Source organism: Lolium rigidum, chromosome 7 (genome assembly GCF_022539505.1).
Source record: "Lolium rigidum isolate FL_2022 chromosome 7, APGP_CSIRO_Lrig_0.1, whole genome shotgun sequence".
NCBI lineage: Eukaryota > Viridiplantae > Streptophyta > Magnoliopsida > Poales > Poaceae > Lolium > Lolium rigidum.
In genome coordinates this window covers 233403144-233422916 of record NC_061514.1, presented here as the reverse complement: position 1 = coordinate 233422916, position 19773 = coordinate 233403144, and the positions used below count along the sequence as shown (strand labels likewise).

The window sequence follows — 19773 nt, the reverse complement described above, 5'->3', positions numbered from 1 at the left end:
TATTGTTCATAGAGGCTGACATGTGGGAGCTATGCGCCAGCAGCGTCATCATCGTTTCAAAGGCGGCCGGGGATCCAAAGAAAAAAGCAAATCGCCAGAAATCAGGGGGTAAAAAATCCAAGAAAAGAAATATTATTGTTCATAGAGGCTAGCATGTGGGACCCATGAGCCAGCAGCGTCCACAATTTCAAAGGCGGCACAGGATCGAAAGAAAAAGGCAAGTGACCAAAAATCAGGGGGTAAAAAATCCAAGAAAAAAACTTTATTGTACATAGAGGATGACATGCGGGTCCCATGAGCCAACAACTTAATCGACGTTTCAGAGGGCCGAGGCGGCATGAGATCGAAAGAAAAAGGAAAGTGACCAAATATCAGGAGCAAAAAATAATCCATGAAAAGAAACTTTCATTGTACATAGAGGATGACATATGGGTCCCATGTTGTAGCAGACGGTCTGAACGTTTCAAAGACGGCATGAGATCGAAAGAAAAAGGCAAGTGACCAAATATCAGGAGCCAAAAATAATCCAAGAAAAGAAACTTTTATTGTACATAGATAATGACATGCGTGTCCCATAAGCCAGCAGCTTACTCAACGTTTGAGCGTCGGCATGAGATTGAAAGAAAAAGGCAAGTGACCAAATATCAGGAGCCAAAAACCAAGAAAAGAAACTTTTATTGTACATAGAGTATGACATGCGGGTCCCATGACGCAGCAGCATCCTCAACGTTTCCAAGGCGTCAGGGGATCAAAAGAAAAAGGAAATAGCCAAAAAGTAGAGGGTGAAAAAAATCGAAGAAAAGAAACTTTTATTGTTCATAGTGGATGACATGTGGGACCCATGAGGCAGCAGCATCCTCAACGTTTCCAACCCAGCAGGGGATCGAAAGAAAAAGGAAATAGCCAAAAATCAGAGCGTGAAAAATAATCCAAGAAAAGAAACTTTTATTTTACATAGAGGATGACATGTGGGTCCCATTTTGCAACAGCGGTCTCTACGTTTCAAATGCGGCTTGAGATCAAAAGAAAAAGAAAGTAGCCAGAAATTAGGAGGAAAAACTCCAAGAAAAGAAAGTTTATTGTACATAGAGGATGACATACGGGTCCCAAGGCAGCAGACTTACTCAACGTTTCCAAGGCGGCAGGGGAACAAAATAAAAAAGAAATAGCCAAAAATCAAAGGGTGAAAAATAAATCCAAGAAAAGAAACTTTTAGAGTTCATAGAGGATGACATGCGGGTCCCATGAGGAAGCAGCGTCCTCAACGTTTCCAGGCGGCACACAGGACCAAAAGAAAAAGGATGTATCCTCGTTGGGCCTTTTGATCAAAAAATAATCCAATATAAGGAAGATATCAATTGGGGCTGCATGGCCATCTGGGCCTCCTAACCTCCTGGACGTCTTTTGACTCGTACAATTTCATCCCACTCCAAAACAAGAAAGTCATATGCTTCGCAAAAACAAAACAAAAACAAGGAGATTCAACATATTAGTTTGTTTATGTAAAAGTAAAGATTTAATGTATCCGTTTGCAATAGCTCAGAGCGAAATACACTTTTTATTGTCTGCAAAATAATCAAGATATCACATGTTTCTTGTACGGGGAGGCTGACATCGGGACCCATGAGCCGGCAGCGTCGTCAAAGTTTTAAAGGCGGCAGGGGATCGAAAGAAAAAATAAATCAAAAATCAGTTGGTAAAAAAATCGAAGAAAAGAAACATTTATCGTTCTGAGAGGATGACATGCGGGACCCATGTGGCAGCAGCATCCTCAACGCTTCCAAGGCGGCACGGGATCCAAAAAAAGGCAAAATAGCCAGAAATTAGGGGTCAAAATAACTCCAAGAAAAGAAAGGTTTATCGTTCATAGAGGTCGACATGTGGGACCCATTAGCCGGCAGATTCCTCAACGTTCAAAGGCGGCAGGGATCAAAAGAAAAAGGAAGTAGCCAGAAATTAGGGGTAAAAAATAACTCCAACAATGGAAACTTTTATTGTTCATAGAGGATGACATGCGGGGCCCATGAGCCAGCAGCTTCCTCAACGTTTCAAAGGCGGCATGAGATCGAAAGAAAAAGGCAAGTGACCAAATATCAGGAGCCAAAAATAATCCAAGAAAAGAAACTTTATTGTACATAGAGGATGACATGCGGTTCCCATTTAGCAGCAGCGGTATCACCGTTTGAGAGGCGGCGGGGATCGAAATAAAAAGGCAAGTGACCAAATATGAGGTGCCAAAAAATCCAAGAAAAGAAAGTTTTATAGTACATAGAGGATGACATGTCGGACCCATGAGCCAGCAAAGTCTTCAACGTTTCAAAGGCGGCAGGGGATCAAAAGAAAAAAGGAAGTAGCCAGAAATTAGGGGTCAAAAATAACTCCAAGAAAGGAAACTTTTATTGTTCATAGAGGATGACATGCGGGACCCATGCGCCAGCAGCTTCCTCAACGTTTCAAAGGCGGCATGAGATCGAAAGAAAAAGGCAAGTGACCAAATATCAGGACCCGGAAATAATCCAAGAAAAGAAATTTTATTGTACATAGAGGATGACATGCGGGACCCATTTTGCAGCAGCGGTCTCAACGTTTCAAAACGGCACAGGACCAAAAGAAAAATGAAGTAGCCAGAAATCAGGGGGTGAAAAAAATCCAAGAAAAGAAATATTTCAATTGGGCTGCATCTGGACATCTGGGCCTTCGAACTATCTCGTCGGGCCTTTTGACTCGTACAATTTCAACCCACTCCAAAACAGGAAAGTTCGCATTTTTCTCAAAAAAACAGGAAAGTTCTATGCTTCGCAAAAACAAAAAACAAGGAGATTCAACATATAAGTTTACTTATGAAAAATAAAGATTTAATTTATCCGTTTGCAATAGCTCAGAGCGAAATACACTGTTTATTGTACGCAAAATAATCAAGATATCACATGTTTCTTGTACGGGGAGGCCGATATCGGGGACCCATGAGCCAGCAGCGTCGTCAACGTTTTAAAGGCGGCGGGGGATCGAAAATAAAAAAACAAAACTCGGTTGGTAAACAAAATCCAACAAAAGAAATATTTACCGTTCGAGAGGATGACATGCGGGACCCATGAGGCAGCGAGCATCCTCAACGATTCCAAGGCGGCAGGGGATCAAAAAAAGGAAATAGCAAGAAATTAATTAGGGGTCAAAATAAATCCATCAAAGGAAACTTTTATTGTTCATAGAGGATGACATGTGGGACCGACCTGCCAACATCGTCCTCATCGTTTTAAAGGGGCAGGAGATCAAAAGAAAAAGGCAAATAGCCGGAAATTAGGGGTCAAAAATAACTCCAAGAAAGGAAACTTTTATTGTTCGTAGAGGATGACATGCGGGACCCATGAGCCAGCAGCTTACTCAACGTTTCAAAGGCGGCATGAGATCGAAAGAAAAAGGCAAGTAACAAAATATCAGGAGCCAAAGATAATCCAAGAAAAGAAACTTTATTGTACATAGAGGATGACATGCGGGTCCCATTTAGCAGTAGCGGTCTCAATGTTTCAAATGCTGCTTAAGATCAAAAGAAAAAGAAAGTTGATTGTACATAGAGGAAGACATGCGGGTCCCATGAGTCAGCGAGCTTACTCAACGTTTTCAAAGGCGGCATAAGATCGAAAGAAAAGGCAAGTGACCAAAAATCGAGAGGGTGAAAAATAATCCAAGAAAAGAAACTTTTATTGTACATAGAGGATGACATGCGGGTCCCATTTGCAGCAGCGGTCCCAACGTTTCAAATGCGGCTTGAGATCAAAAGAAAAAGAAAGTAGCTAGAAATTAGGGGGTCAAAAAAACTCCAAGAAAGGAAAGCTTTATCGTTCATATAGGCTGACATGTGGGACCTATGAGCCAGCAGCTTACTCAACGTTTCAAAGGCGGTAGGGGATAGCCAAAAATCAGAGGGTGAAAAAAATCAAAGAAAAGAAAGTTTTGTAGTACATAGAGGATGACATGCGGGTCCCATGAGCCGAGCGGGTTCCTCAACGTTTCAAACGTGGCATGAGATCGAAAGAAAAAAGGCAAGTGACCAAATATCAGGAGCCAAAAATAATTCAAGAAAAGAAAGTTGATTGTACATAGAGGATGACATGCGGGTCCCATGAGTTAGCAGCTTACTAAATGTTTCCAAGGCGGCAGGGGATCAAAAGAAAAAGGAAATACCCAAAAATCGGAGAGTGAAAAAAAACCCCTAGAAAATAAACTTGTATAGTACATAGAGGATGACATGCGGGTCCAATGAGCCGGCAGGTTGCTCAACGTTTCAAACGTGGCATGAGATCGAAAGAAAAAAGGCAAGTGACCAAATATCGGGAACCAAAAAAATCCAAGAAAAGAAAGTTTTATAGTACATAGAGGATGACATGCGTGTCCCATTTAGCAGACAGCGGTATCACCGTTTGAGAGGAGGCGGGAGATCGAAAGAAAAAAAGGCAAGTGACCAAATATCAGGAGCCAAAAAAAATCCAAGAAAAGAAAGTTTTATAGTACATAGAGGATGACATGCGGTTCCCATTTAGCAGCAGCGGTATCAACGTTTGAGAGGCGGCAGGGGATCGAAAGAAAAGGCAAGTGACCAAATATGAGGTGCCAAAAAATCCAAGAAAAAAAGTTTTATAGTACATAGAGGATGACATGCGGGTCCCATTTAGCATCAGCGGTATCACCGTTTGAGAGGCGGCGGGGTCGAAAGAAAAAGGCAAGTGACCAAATATGAGGTGCCAAAAAAAATCCAAGAAAAGAAAGTTTTGTAGTACATAGAGGATGACATGCGGGTCCCATTTAGCATCACCGGTATCACCGTTTGAGAGGCGGCAGGGGATCGAAAGAAAAAGGCAAGTGACCAAATATGAGGTGCCAAAAATAACTCCAAGAAAAGAAAGTTTTATAGTACATAGAGGATGACATGCGGGTCCCACTTAGCATCAGCGGTATCACCGTTTGAGAGGCGGCAGGGGATCGAAAGAAAAAGGCAAGTGACCAAATATGAGGTGCCAAAATAACTCCAAGAAAAGAAAGTTGATTGCTCATAGAGGATGACATGCGGGTCCCATTTAGCTGCAGCGGTCTCAACGTTTCCAAGGCGGCACGGGATCAAAAGAAAAAGGAAGTAGCCAGAAATCAGGGGGTCAAAAAAATCCAAGAATAGAAAGAATTTTGGTTCATAGAGGATGACATGCGGGACCCATGATCCTGCATCGTAAACGACTCGATCGGAGAGCGTTGAACGAGATGGCGCGATCGAGAAAAAAACAATGCTAGAGAGGCTGCCATCTGGGCCCTACATCCCTGGGTGGTGCGGATTTGCGTTGACTCGGCCGGCGAACCCGAGAATTCGTGATGCACCACGTCCGGACCACCATACGCGACGTTTTGGCCGTTTTCGTCGGGCTAGGTGGCCTCAAAAACGAGAAAAAAAAAGTTTTGACATGCACCACGCAGAGACCAAAAATCGTCAGCCATGGTGTACCAGCAACCATGGCGCGACTTCAACTTCGTCGGCCATGGCAACTTTTCTTGTAGTGTGTAATCTGTTCTTGGTTGTGCAGCACTAAGCGCACCTCCGGCCGTCTTCCCGACCAGGCCCCCGGCAGCCTTTTTTTCATGAGGACGGCGTTATTCGGTCCAGCCGCGTCCCCGGTTCCTCGTTTTCCTCCGGAATAGGCCCTTAATCCATCCGGAGAGCCCAGGCCATCCCCCCCCCCCCCGGGGGTGCGCTCGAGGACTCTGAACGATAGAAAGACAGGAACGCTCTGTCGGTGAGAGAACACGCGAACCCCACCCCTTTCTCGTCGCAAAACCCCTCTCAGGTGTTCGTCCATTTGCCTGGGCGGACATGGACTCGGACGACGAGGAGGAGCAGATGTTCGCCGAGCTTTTTGGAAAAGAGATGGCAGCCACCACCCAAGACGAGGAGCATATGTTGATCCTAGCTTGCTTGGCCGGCTTCTACGCGGAGAAGGCCATTGTTCGCCGTGTGGGTCGGCACCGGGTCGGCTGGAAGTGCAAGCCGAGGCAGCGAATGGAGGGCTACTGCATGCTCTACGCCGACTACTATGCCGACAGTTCATTGCACGGTGAGGCTGTTTTTAGGCGTCGTTTCAGGATGAGTCGGAAACTCTTCCTGAAAATTGTGTATGCCCTTCGAGACTACGACTCCTATTTTAGATGCAAGTTGGATTGCACCGGCATGGCAGGGTTTTCCGCCCTCCAAAAGTGCACGGTGGCTATGCGGACGCTGGCATATGGAGCTCCTGTTGATTCTGCCGATGACTATCTTCGAATGACGGAGTCCACCACCCTTGATTGTTTCTACCAGTTCTGCAAGGCGGTGATAGCAGTGTTCGGGGACATCTACTTGAGATCACCCACTGTCGAAGACACTGCTCGGATCCTCGCTTTCAATGAAGCTCGAGGATTTCCCGGGATGCTTGGAAGCATTGACTGCATGCATTGGAAATGAAAGAACTATCCGTTTGTCTGGCAGGGAATGTACAAGGGTCACAAAAAAGGCTGCACTATGATACTTGAGGCAGTGGCTACCCATGATCTCTGGATTTGGTACTCCTTCTTTGGTATGTCGGGACCAATAACAACATCAACGTCTTGCAGTGCTCACCGATCTTCTCCAAGCTTGGTGAGGGTCATGCTCCCCGGTTGACTTTGTGATCAATGGACAGCACTACAACAAGGGATACTATCTTGTAGACGGTATCTATTCAAAGTGGGCAACATTTGTGAAGACTATCTCAAGCCCCGTCCTCCCGAAGGAGGTGGAGTTTGTTAAGGAACAAGAAGGTTGCCGAAAGGACGTCGAGCGTGCATTTGGTGTCCTCCAGCAGAGATTTGTTGTAGTCCGGTTTCCCGCTATGACTTGGTCCGAAGATCAGATGTGGGAGGAGATGAACTGTTGTGTGTGCTTACACAACATGATTATTGAGAATGAGCGAAAGTATTCGGTTCCTCTGAGCGAACAAGATGCACCATATGACAGAGAGAGTCCTTTTACATAGCCTAATCACCAGGTGCCGGCATCGAGATTCGAGACTCCACAATGCATCAACAGCTGCAGGATGATCTGGTGGAGCACATATGGAGACTTCGAGGCAACACCAACTAGTTTCCATTTAATTTGGTTTAAAACTTATCAAATTATTTGCTTGCTTTGTTGAACTATAACGTTTATTTGTAAAAATAAGCCAAATATTGGCAAAATTTGTCAAATTCACCGAACTGTGAATTTATTTGTGAAACTAAGACAAAAAACACCGATCTCCGGGCGTCTAACTGGGGAGACGGCTGGAAGTTCGGCGCTCCCCAAGCCAAATTCTCGTACAATCCGACGGTATTTATCGCTGGATTTAGCCGTGGGGAGCGCCAACGGCTGGAGGTGCTCTAATTTGCTTAGAGCTTTTTCTCTCCTTCCTCGTTTTTATCTGTTTAGTGCAGCCTCTCGTTGAGAGCCTTTTCTCCCCTTCCTCGTTTTTCTCTGATTCGTGCAGTGTTGAGCTCTACTGCTGGGTGAATGATGCGGGATTAACGGGCCTGTTTCTTTCCTTGAACGTGGGAACCAACTTTGTGAGGGCCGTGAGATGGTATACAAATCCACGACAGCCGATCTGTCCGATGAGTCGACTTCAGCGATCTTTTTTAGATTCAGCGATCAATCCAATGTGAGATACAGTTAGCAATGTTTGTTGATGTCCCGTTTGATGAATTTCGTTTGACTCTGATGTGAGACCCGTAGGGACAAAAAGGAATGTGTGAACAAAAGTTCATATTACTCCGGATTAGTGAAGATTGTGCCCTTTTTTTACCTCACACAGTTGATGTTTCTGAGAACTGTCACAAAACAATAATCATTCAAGCTCTCAATTCTAAGACAGACAAGGCATACACAATTGCTCATCAGCGACAACTGAAATGACATAATCTTTATGAAAATTGATCAGGCCACCTACATTGCTCGTATGCAAACTGAATTAAAGAATCTTTATGTAAGTTTATTAGACTTACCCTATTAATCATCAAAGAGAATTGGCATGATATAAACTTCACACCAGGAGGTGTGCTGCTTGAGCAAGGAAGTACTGGGAATGATGTTTTGGACAATTATCACAAATTTGTACGATAATATGACGATAACCTAATGAATATGAGATTATCTCTTCTCCTAGATCCTAGATGAGAAAACGAAAAACCAGAAGGCGAAACATCCTGATGTACAAATCATCTCCGAGAAAATGACGGACTGTTTTGAGGAGAACATGTGCTTTTGTCTACCAACAGCCACTGTAAACGCCTTCTCCTGATTGAGACACGTGCATGATCATGATGAGACCTGCTTCAAATCCCTGGAAAAAAAATGAAGAACATGCACGCTTAGTTTTCAAACACGCAGAAACTTCAGGCGATGACAAAGATAAGAAAACTTGACTGAGCTAACTTCAAAAAAATTGACTATAAAGTTCTCATCTGCATTCAAAAGAAAATTAAAGTATTTAACTGTGTAAAACTTAAACCAATCCAGCAGTGGAAAATCTTAGACAGAAGATCCACAAAGATTGGTCCCTCCCTGATGAACATGCTTTTCGATTTACTGGACATGGCACTAGTCTTACCAAGTCAGGTAAAGGAAGAGATGAGAGTTAAATTACTGCTACTACGGTAGCCCACGTGGCACCTAATTAATAGTAACATTCTTTTTGGCGGCGGTAAAAGCAGGATTGAAGAACACTCATCTTGTATTTTGCAATCCTACCTTATCTGGGTGCAAGATGCTAGAGACATGGAACTTCTGATTGACCCTAAAGGAAACAGCCTGTTTACCCTACTTTTGTGAAAACACAAAAAAGCATTGGAAGGAGACTGCATTCTCCTGACCAAAACCTCAGACAGCCCAGAGCCTCCCTACATGGTTAATATGAGCCCAAGTACAAACAAAATGTGGTGTGCACAGAGCTGAACACATTATGCTAATGAAGGAATTGAGTCTAAATTAACTTGACATTTAGTTGAAATATCATAATAGGCACACACAAAGACAAAGGAAAACATGCTGTCGTATCATAACTAACCAACTGCGCGGTCTGACCATGAATGTTTGTATGGTTCCCTCATACCCTGTTTCTTAATAAGAGCTCAAGTTCAAACAAAATGTGGTGTGCACAAAGCTATGAACCCAAGTTCAAACAAAATGTGGTGTGCACGGAGCTGAATACATTATGCTAATGAAGGAATTGAGTCTAAATTAACTTGACATTTGGTTGAAATATCATAACAGGCACACACAAAGACAAAGGAAAACATGTTCCATATCATAACTAACCGACTGCAATGTCCAGGGTGGCAAAATTTGATGTGCCACTTAAGCCGCTGACTGAGAAACAAGGCGCTGCACACGTCGCATCTCTCCGGTGCTTCATCCTCATGGTGCTTGGTATAAAAGTGCTTCACCAGCTGCTCATAACAAGTTTAATTAATTTAAGAGAGCAATATGCTATAAATCAAAAACATAATCAGCAGCCAACCCTACTAGTATGAGCAATACTCACCCTTCCTGTCTTTGTGCCGACAATGCTGTTGGGATCCTGAAAATAACAAGCAGCACAAGTATCCCACCCATATTTACTGATCAATAATTTCAGCATCCTTTTGAAGGTGCTGTTTACAATGTATAAAGATGGATATAAGTTAGGATGAGATATGATTTTATATTCTGAAGACAGAATCTACATTAAGGGTTTACATTCTAAATCCTTAAGTTGAGGGAAGAGAAAACAAGGAGGTACGGTGGAATTCTGCAATTCAAATGGCATTAGTTAATTCATACAGACATTATGTGCTGCCAGCAACTGAAACATATCCACCAGTCAATAACAGAAATGGTTAACAAACAGAATTTTCTCACAACTAATGCCATGCCGACTCCTATTTTGTAGCCATACAATGTCAGTCAGGTTCAGTGAGATAAGTGAGAGGTGAATTGTTTCATCAATCAGCCGAACAAGAAACTGATGCTGGTCAATTATATTATATTTTGCAAGTGAAAGTGATAGTAGAGAAAGAAGTGCAACAGAGGCGACCATTCCAGCGATGGAAACCGAAAATGCAAGACTGGCAGCAGTTGCAACTTACCTCATCGATAGTAGGACCTGGAGGGAGAATACGATCTGCTGCTTCTTGGTTCCGAGCAAGCTCTGCGTCGCTCGGCCGACGACGCGCGTACATGTACGATTGGAAACCCCGGTGCTTCTTCCTTGCAGGCACGACGAGGGGGCGTCGACGGGGTCGTCGTCGTCGGTCCGGGACCGCTGGAAAACGGCCGACAGCCAGGCCGACATGGTCGGCATCTGAGCTTGCTGGAGCGGGGACTTGCTCTTGGAGGTCGGAGACGCCTTCTTCTTCCTCTTCTTCTTGCAGAATAAGAGGCAAGAAGTGTCAGATTTCTAGAGCAAGAAGAATGTTGCTCTAGAGAAAACAGGAAGAGTGTTCTTGGTTTCTTGGCCGCGTGCGTGCGTGCGATACCTGCGGCCGCGGCCCTGTTGGCCGTCGACGCTTCTTCTTCTTCTGCTGGTCCTTGTTGGCCCTTGGCGCCTTCCTGCGGTGCCCCTTGTTGGTCCTTGACGGCGCGGTGCCCTTGTTGGTGGTGGGAGAAGCCTGCAACGAGAAGGAGGTGCTTCTTGTTGCCCAATCCCTCCGCCTGCTTCAGAGCAAAGAAGTGCTTGTGAATTGCGAGAAGAAGAAGAAGAAGAAGAAGAAGATAGTTGTTGTTGTGGGTGGGGCGCGTGGGCTACCTGGGCGTGGAGCGGAGTGCGGGAGAAGGCGGTGCGCGGTGGAGCTCGGAGTCGGAGACGAAGCGGGCGATCGCGAAACAGGGGAAGCAGGGAAGGGGGAGGAGAAGCGGGGGAAATTTAACGAGCCGAAGGAGCGTGGAGTTGGGCCTTGGGATGGGCGTGGTATGGGGATCGAGGCCCAGGCCAGACTTCTGGCCCAGGACAGGGTCGGTGGCGGCGCATGGATGGAGACCATCCTCATCGTTGCAGCGCAGCGCGCAGGGCAGTGAGCGGGGAGCGGGGAGACGGAGGAGAGGGAGCCGAGGAGGAGCGGAGCGCGCAGGGCGTGGAAGGTTCTAGAAGGCGGCAAGGTGGAGGAATCGCCTCTCTGCCCTAGAGTAGAGCGAGGGGGACCGGAGCTGAGGAAGAAGAGGGGAGAAGCTGGAGGCGGAGTTGGCTCAGGCTGCACAGCAAAGGGAGACGCTTTGTTTTGACGGTGGACATAACCGTGCATCTCAGGCTGATTAAAAAAATATCATCTATGGTCACGACACTTAATTCTACCACTATCTTGACGAGTCTACATGGACATCAAAATATTTTTGAGTTTCAAAATATTCTGGAAAAAATACACGATAATAAATAGAATAATATTTTAGAGCGTCAGGTGGAGGAGCATTTTTTACGTACGCGCTTGCGGTGCAGTCTAAAAGCGCGTCCCGTGGAGGAAAACGCTGTGCAGCGCATGGTATAGTTTTACAGCGCGGTAGATTTACATCGCCGAAATATGGCGCGCCAACAAACATGTTAAAACGCGGTCGCAAGGTAAAAACCATTAGTTTAGTGCGCCGGCGTGAAAAATGTCGCTCCAGCAGACACACGACGTGAAGCTAGTTTTACCGGGTGTTGTAAACCGCTGCACCGAATTCATCCTTTTGCAGATGCGCTAAAATGTCGCGCCAAAAATAATATTTTTACAGAATTGCATATGTAATAGATCAAATACAATATAAAAATAAACTAGAAAAAATAAATATATTCCAAAGTTCAACCCACATTTGCTACAACCAAATTTATTTAAAAACAAGACTACACTACTCGGAATCCCAGTCGAAGTCGGAGGAGCTCCGTGTTGTCGATGACACCGGAGTCGACGTCCACTCGAAGGAGGAGAAAGAGTCGACGGTGATTGGCGACGGGCCAGCGATATTCTTCTTCTCCTCATCCTTCCTCGCGGTCTTCTCCTCCTTCTCCTTCTTCTTCGCCTCCTTCTTCGCCCACCTCGCCTCCTGGTCGCGCTTCTTCGCCGCCTTCAGCGCCGCCTTCGCCTCTTCCTTCTCGGCGTAGAAGGCTTCCTCCGCGGCCACGTCCTCCGGAAAGCGCCGCGCCCACTCGAGGCACATGCGCGGGAAAAGATTCCTTTCCCGCGCCGGTTTGGCGCCTCTGCTCGAGGAGCGCGGGAGCGCTCGCGCGCGCTAACTTGCGGTTAAAACACGATAGCGCGCCGTTTCACGCGAGTGTTGGAGATGCTCTTAGGGTCTTTTTGTTTTTCTTTTTTTGTGGGCAAACATGTATTTCAATAATGGAAAAACAAATTACATGAACTTTGCGGAAAAAAAAACTAAAGGACTGAAAAATACAAAATATCCCCACGGTTTCCTGCACTAGCCGAAGCCACCGGCCACCGCCAAAGTCCAACGCCGCCTAGACGCACGTTGGAAGAGACGGCAAGCCTCCACTATCGCCAGATCCAAAAGAGGACCGTTACCAACGAGGCTTTGTGAGTCGATGAACATGCATGCTGCAAGCAGCGATGCACATGTCGTTGTGGCACGTCGACAGGGGAACGTCCTCATGCTATCTTGGACCAAGATCCGCCGCATCACATCGACAAAGTCAAGGAAGAACGATAAATCCACCACTTCCAGACCAACATTCTTGCTCCAGAGCATCCACCTCGCCTCGGTCCCCAGCACCGTTGTGGACAACAACAAACGACATCGACACGTCGAGAAACAGATCTCACCAGATCTGAAGAACAACGAGAAGACCAAATCGGCGACCTAAAAGATTAACAAGCACACATTGCCAAAAACTCCGAGACGTCGACTGAAGGTCGCCACCGGTGTGGAAGTAAAATTGAGGTAGATTTATTTGCCCAAACACTGCTCCCACCATCCCAATAATACACCACAGCACACAATAGACAAGTCTTAACTACAGAACGGAAGAATGAGGTCCCCTCCCCCTCCTGCCGCCGGAGCGGCAAGCGGAGGGAGAGGGACCCAACGCCCACGCTGATGAAGATGGGATCTAGCCGCCGCCTAGGAGAGAGGAGCAGGGCAAAACGAATACGATTCGTATGGTCTTTTTGTTTGGGCTGAGTGCTGGCTGCGGCTGGTGTTCAAATAGGATTCTCAACTTATAAATGAAGTCACGCGGCGGCTGAACCGATACTAAATGGTGTTGAAAAATCGTCTTAAAAAATAGAGTAGATCAAAGCCTCACTTTAGATGAAACACCCACGACTACTTACTAGAGGTGATAGCGGCCAACTTCACCATAGGTCATTCCGAGCTAGCGACCAAGAAAATGTGCGTCTTAACAAAGAGTGGATTATGGGGTTGTTATCATAGAACTACAACATTTCTAGCTAAATGTTGATTTTGGTACCACCTTCTATTTTCAAATTAAAAAGCTACTATGTTTTACCAAAAATTTCGCAAAAAACACTAGTCGTTAATTGATAACAAATTGACACAAAAACTGGGACCCATCCGTCAATATTGTTTTGCTTATGTGGACTGTGACCCACTTGTATGCTCACATTAAAAAAACTAGATGATACCCTGCGCGTTGCTGTAGGATTTGTAGCCTCTCACAACAGAAATAGGAATACAAATGAGTATGAGATACATATATGATACTACGATGTTTTGGGAAGCTAAAAGTGTTTTAGCTTCCGAAAACGTTGTCTATGTTAGAATATAGGGAGTATCTCGTAATACTTATGAAGCATCACTACTAATTTGAAGTTAAAGGTACGAAAATGTTTGGAACATGATTGTCATAAAAAAGGTAATATCTCTATTGCATCTTTGGCCATCAAAAGTACTACATCATGTCTTTTTATAGAAAAAAAATGGAATAATCCGGGGCATGCAATGTATAAATCCCAAATTAGAACAAATAGTCTTTCTGCCATATGTATGTAAACGCGATGACATTTTAGCCAGTTGATATGCACGTCATTGAGCAATTCCTGAAAACGTAAAACAGTAACATGTAAGTCTATTAGCATTCGTCAAATATTTTTGAGTTTCAAAATATTCTGAAAAAAATACACGATAATAAATAGAATAATATTTTAGAGCGTCCGGTGGAGGAGCATTTTTTGCGTACGCGCTTGCGGTGCAGTCTAAAAAGCGTGTCCCGTGGAGGAAAACAGTGCGCAGTGCACGGTATAGTTTTACAGCGCGGTAGCAGCGACGTTTACATCGCCGAAATATGGAGCGCCAACAAACGTGTTAAAAACACAGTCGCGAGGTAAAAACCGTTAGTTTAGTGCGCCGGGTGAAAAATGTCGCTCTAGCAGCTTTTTTTTTTGCATATTTGATCCACGAGGCACCGCGCGCGGTAAAGGAAAATGCGAACGCGCGAAAGGCAACCGCTCGACCATTCCCCTACCGTGCTCCTGATTTCGTCCCTCTCTCACTCCCGCGTGCGCGATTCACCGGCGATGGAAGGCCGCTCCGCACCTCTCCCGCCGGATTTCACTGTCGCGGACTCTGATCCGCCGGCCGCAGCTTCTCCCGCGGTGGCAACAACGAACCCTAGCGCCTCGCTCGTGCGGAACCTATTCGTCGCGCCAGGATCGGCGACCAGAAGCACTGCACCGACATCGGCAGCACCTCCCCCGATGAAGAAACCAGTCATGAAGCGGTCATCGGCGGCCGCAGCTGTGCAGAAAAAATCGGGGGTGAAGAAGTCAAAGATTTCCGAGGCGCCTGTCGCTGCGACGGCACCACAGATGCCTCCTCCACCACCACCACCACCACCACCACCGGAACCATTTGCATCGGATTCGGGCGCACCCAACATGGGCGACGATATGACCGCTAGGTATGGACTTGCTCTTTGCTACATACATGTTTAGATGAATATTATTTGTGTAGATGAATAGAATTTGATAGCATTTTTTTATGTAGTGTTGATGACGTGTCTCGTATGAATATTGGGTCCAATTATTCGCAAGAATATTCGGCTCTGCATCATGATAGTGGTACATATGGAGTGGATGCGGATGGTGAGGGTTTGGTCGATGCGCCGAAGGGGGGATGGTTGGTCAACTTTACTGCCGAAGAAGTCGTTTTGCTTTGCAAAACGTGGTGCAAGGTGGGTATGGATCCGGCTACCGACACGTATCAAACAAAAGATACATATTGGGCAAGGATTACAGACATGTACAACATAACTTGCACTACGGGATATGAGCGCACAGACAGGTCTCTTCCGTCGCGATGGGAAGTTATCAACACCGATTGTTCAAAGTGGTCGGGGGTGTTGGCACATGTTGACAAAAATAAACTCTACTGGTACCAATGAGAAAGATAGGGTAAGTTCTATATGTACTAACTATTGGTCTCTCATCTTGTTTATTTGTTCTATTTGCACTAATAAATATTTTTACTTATGTAGAACGAGATTGCCCAAAAATTATTCATGGGAGATCCTAAGCCAAACAAGAAGGGCAAGATGGCTGAAGGGAAATTTTTTGTTTTGTACCATTGTTGGAGTGAATTTAAGAATGAAGAAAAGTGGAGGAATCCCGATGGATTAGAAGTCCCAATCAAGTTAAGAAAAGCAATCAAAGGAACAATAGATGGTGTCATTGGCCTTGAATATTCATCATCAAGTGAAGGAACTCCTAACTTTATTGCAAAAACAACAAGGGGAAGACCGATTGGAAAGAAACAAGCTAAACTAGCAAAGAGCAAGTCTGGAGATAAAGATTTTATCAAAGCTATGGCAACTATGGTGCAAGCAAGAAAGGATGCGGTAGAGGAGAGGAAGTTGAGTAGAGAGAAAGGTGCTGATGTCGAAAGGAGGAGGGTGGTGGCCGAGGAGAGAAGGGCGACCGCCAACGAGAGAAGGTTGGCACTAGAGGAGAAGAGGGACGCAACTGAGGAGAATCATCGCCTCATTGAGCAAGAGAAGAATTTCTTTTTGATGGACACATCCAACCTTGATGACATGGGAGGTAATGTAGGAATGGGTGCCATGGGAGGTCCTCCGGATGGATTCATGTCAATGGTTTCTCCAATGCCGTCCATGCCTACGCCCAGTGATGGCTTCATACCATCTCCTCCAATTCATTCTACTAATGCACACACAACCAAAGTTCAAAATGAAGATGAAGAACAAGATGGAGGTGCAAAAGAAGATGGTGATGATGAATGATCATAGATATTTACTAGTTTTTTGCATGAACTTTGTTTCTTATTAGTCGGTGGTCTAGAACTATGTCTAGCTCTTGAAGTATGTCTTTCATATATTTTATTGTTTGTGTCCATGTGTTTGCATATTCTAATTTATCAAGCCCCAAAACCCTGCCGTGTGCGCTGCGTTTTACCGCGCCTGATGAAGGGCTTGACAGCCACGCGCAAATTTTTCCCTCGTCTGGTGAAGCGATTTGCAAATGTGCGCGCTAAATCTGTAAAAACGGTGTTGTAAATTTTTTTAGCGCGCGGCTCTACCGCGAGTATGTTGGAGATTCTCTTAACAAAGAGTGGATTATAACAATGAGTGGAAAAATACGTCTTAACAATGTGCATCCTAAGTAGTTTGGGGGACGCTTTCGCTTCGTGTCGCGCTTGGGGCCCGTCTCTCCAAGCCGTGCCCCCCAAACGCGTCCCCTAAACTTATTTTTACATTAGAATAACTGTGTTCATTTTTTTGTATTTCATTTAAGTAGAGAGAAGGAACATTACACAAACTAATAGGTAGTTTATAACATGGCTAAAACATTGCAAAATGAGAAAACCTAACTAGTGTTGACCTCGACATTTCTGAATATGGACTACTTTATACTTACACCCGGGCATTTCTCGGATCGGGTTGGGTTTCGCACCGGGCCTGAAAAAAGCCCGACCCTAAAGAGTTGATACCGTGACTGCTTGTACACCAGCGGATATCGTCGCACCACATCCTCCAAGGTGTCACCGAAGAAGACATCATGTCTTCTCGCCCCAGCATGAAGTGTCGATCCTGCCAGCCAACAAGAACCAAGAACAACCACAACTTAGTTACTTGCAAAAGATAGGAGGCCTCTCACATCGCCTAATCTGTTATGCCTAAACCTCTTTTATTTTTTTCTTTACATATATATTTCTATTTAATCATGTAATATTTTCTAATTGAACTACCTCTCTGCCAAAAAAAACCTCTTTTGAATCTTAGTTTCAAAACAAGTTTTTTGAAAAATAAAGAGTTGCCAAGTACTAGATGGAAATACTGTTTAGGGATGAATCAATTAAAACTTTTCTGCCATCCAAATGTTTTAATTGTCTCCCTTCTAAAAATTTCAAATCTTTAATCCTTAATCTGCTTACAATGTCATTTATTATTATGTATGCTTTATAGAATGTAAGTGACAAGGGATTAACTTGTCAATGCCTACATATTGTAGACTTAGATTTTCGTAGAAAGTAGAGGACAAGTAGATCTCGAAGGTTCAGCCGAAAAGGTGCTCGACAAAGTAAAAACTACGGTTTGTGGATAATAGATTTCATGATTCTCAACCCCTCGGCTCCCCTTTATATAAGAGGGAGAGCCGAGGGATCTTCTTGTCGTACAAGTTACAAATTCTGGGAGACTCTCTGAATCTTTCCCGTATAATTACATGACTCTCGATTCCTAACATAACTCTATCTTCCATATCGACGCTTGATGGGCTTCTGGGCCTTGATAACTTCGGATCGTGGGCCTGCAGAGAACCTCGGGTACCTTATTTGGCAGGCCCATCCGGGATGCCTATGTCGGTAGCCCCCGAGATTTTGTTTGAATCGTAGAATCAAGCAAACTCTCCGACGTAGAATCAAACTATATCTTTCTATACCAAGGAGTCGAATATTTATGTTTTAGCGTCTATTTTGTACAGGGATGCTGGTAAATGGGGCTGGTTCATCTGAAGGATCAGGTAGCTCTTGTGGCAAATCCGCATAAACCTACTTCGAACTCATGGCCCTGGACTTGAACTCGGGACACTGGTGTAATTAGACACGTGCCGCTTAAGAACTTATCGCAAATCGAATTTCAGACATGTTTTATCGAGTACCTAACACGTCCGCTAGGATTTTTCTTCGTATCTGTTGATACGGATAGAGTAGTCGAGCGCATTCGGGTGCGATACCACGCCACACAGGAAGAATCCTGGGGACTTACCTTCGTAAAGTTTTACGGCATCCAAAATTTTTACCGCGGCGGACGCGCTCTACGAATATATTGTCGAGTGCCTTTACCGGCTGCTGAAGTTGCCAATTTCTTCGAGTCATTAAATGACAATATCTTGATCTCCCGATGGGATTACATGACGAGTTATGTGTAACTCGAAGATTACGATAAAAACGTCTCACTCGTTCTTCGATATTGTCTTGTTTTTTCTTCTTCATAATTCATCGGGTGCGCGACCAGCGCTCCCGATGGGAGTAGCAACCGAGGCTACAGTCAAGTGTTTGCACTTGGCTGTAGGCTCAACTTTCGCTATCTTTGAACAACTCTATATTTTTGTCTTTCGCCTTACCCTCTTATCAGAAGTATAAACGATACTTCTGATAAGAGTAGCCCCCGAGCATATGAGCAGATGCTTGCATTTGATCATAGGCTCCCGAAGTTTCTCTTTTTAGTTAGCCAAAATTTTCTTGTTGCTATATTTTGTTAAAGCAGTCGAAGCTTTCTTGAATGACGTCGCTGCTGACGGTAGCCACAATGCTTGCGTTGGAAAGCCACGACTCCTGTCACCTCACTAGGTCGTGGGTCTAAAAATCTGCGCTATCGACACGTCGCGCAAGTGGGGGACACACGTCCTCCGTAATTTCCGGCTCACGCGCAGTAACTTCCGCCCAGTAATTTCAGACTGATAAGACCCTTTTACCCTTTTGGACACGCGTAGGGCTGAAAACACTCCCCCTTTTCATCCAACGGTTTGGCGCATCAACTTCTCGCTATAAATTTACCGCATCATGCTCATTCATCCCCTTCGCCGTGCCGCACATCCGCTCTCTCTCTCTCTCTCTCCGCCATTGCCGTTTTTCAAGCTTGTTGAGTTGTAGCTTCCGTTCGCCTCACTCTTCCACCAAAGCACTCCCCATGGCGCCACGCACGAAGCTGTTGAAGCAAAAGGCTCCGGGAACAGACGCACCCGTGGAGAAGACGCAGGTTTCTGGCTGGGAGCGATCGAAGATCTTGAACCAGGACCAGAAGATGTTGAAGAAGCTTGGCCTCTTGAAGAAGCAGGGATCCTTGAAGTTTTCCGGAGATGAAAGGTTCCCTCATCCTCCTATCGGATTCCGGGTGACATTCATCGATTTCCTTATTCGCGGTCTCTCCACTCCGATCCATGAATTTCTTCGTGGACTTTTGTTCATCTACGGGATTCAGCTGCACCAGCTGACCCCGAATTCTCTCCTCCACATTTCTATTTTCATCGGTCTCTGCGAGTGTTTCCTCGGCATCCATCCTCATTGGGGCCTGTGGAAACACATTTTTTATCTCCGGCGTAACAACTCTAGGAACGTCGTCTATAATGTAGGCGGCGTTTGCATCTGCGTTCGCCCCGATGTTGAGTATTTCGATGTTAAATTCCCTGACTCTGTCCAAGGCTGGCGCAAGAAATGGTTGTACATCCAGGATGAGTCTGCCCTCGCCCAGGAGTACAGTATCGAGCCATTTGAAGCTGCCGAAGAAATCCAGAGGCGCCGAT

The 19773-nt window shown here is 45.2% G+C and overlaps 1 long non-coding RNA gene across 1 annotated transcript; it reads right to left on the bottom strand.

Moving 5' to 3' along the window:
- Nucleotides 1-8038: 8038 nt before the first annotated feature.
- LOC124678214 lies at nt 8039-9651 on the bottom strand. The gene is made up of 3 exons (XR_006994374.1): nt 9573-9651; nt 9347-9477; nt 8039-8372 (listed from the first exon to the last, which is right to left on the bottom strand). It is a non-coding gene; the product is annotated as an uncharacterized LOC124678214 (long non-coding RNA).
- Nucleotides 9652-19773: the final 10122 nt, after the last annotated feature.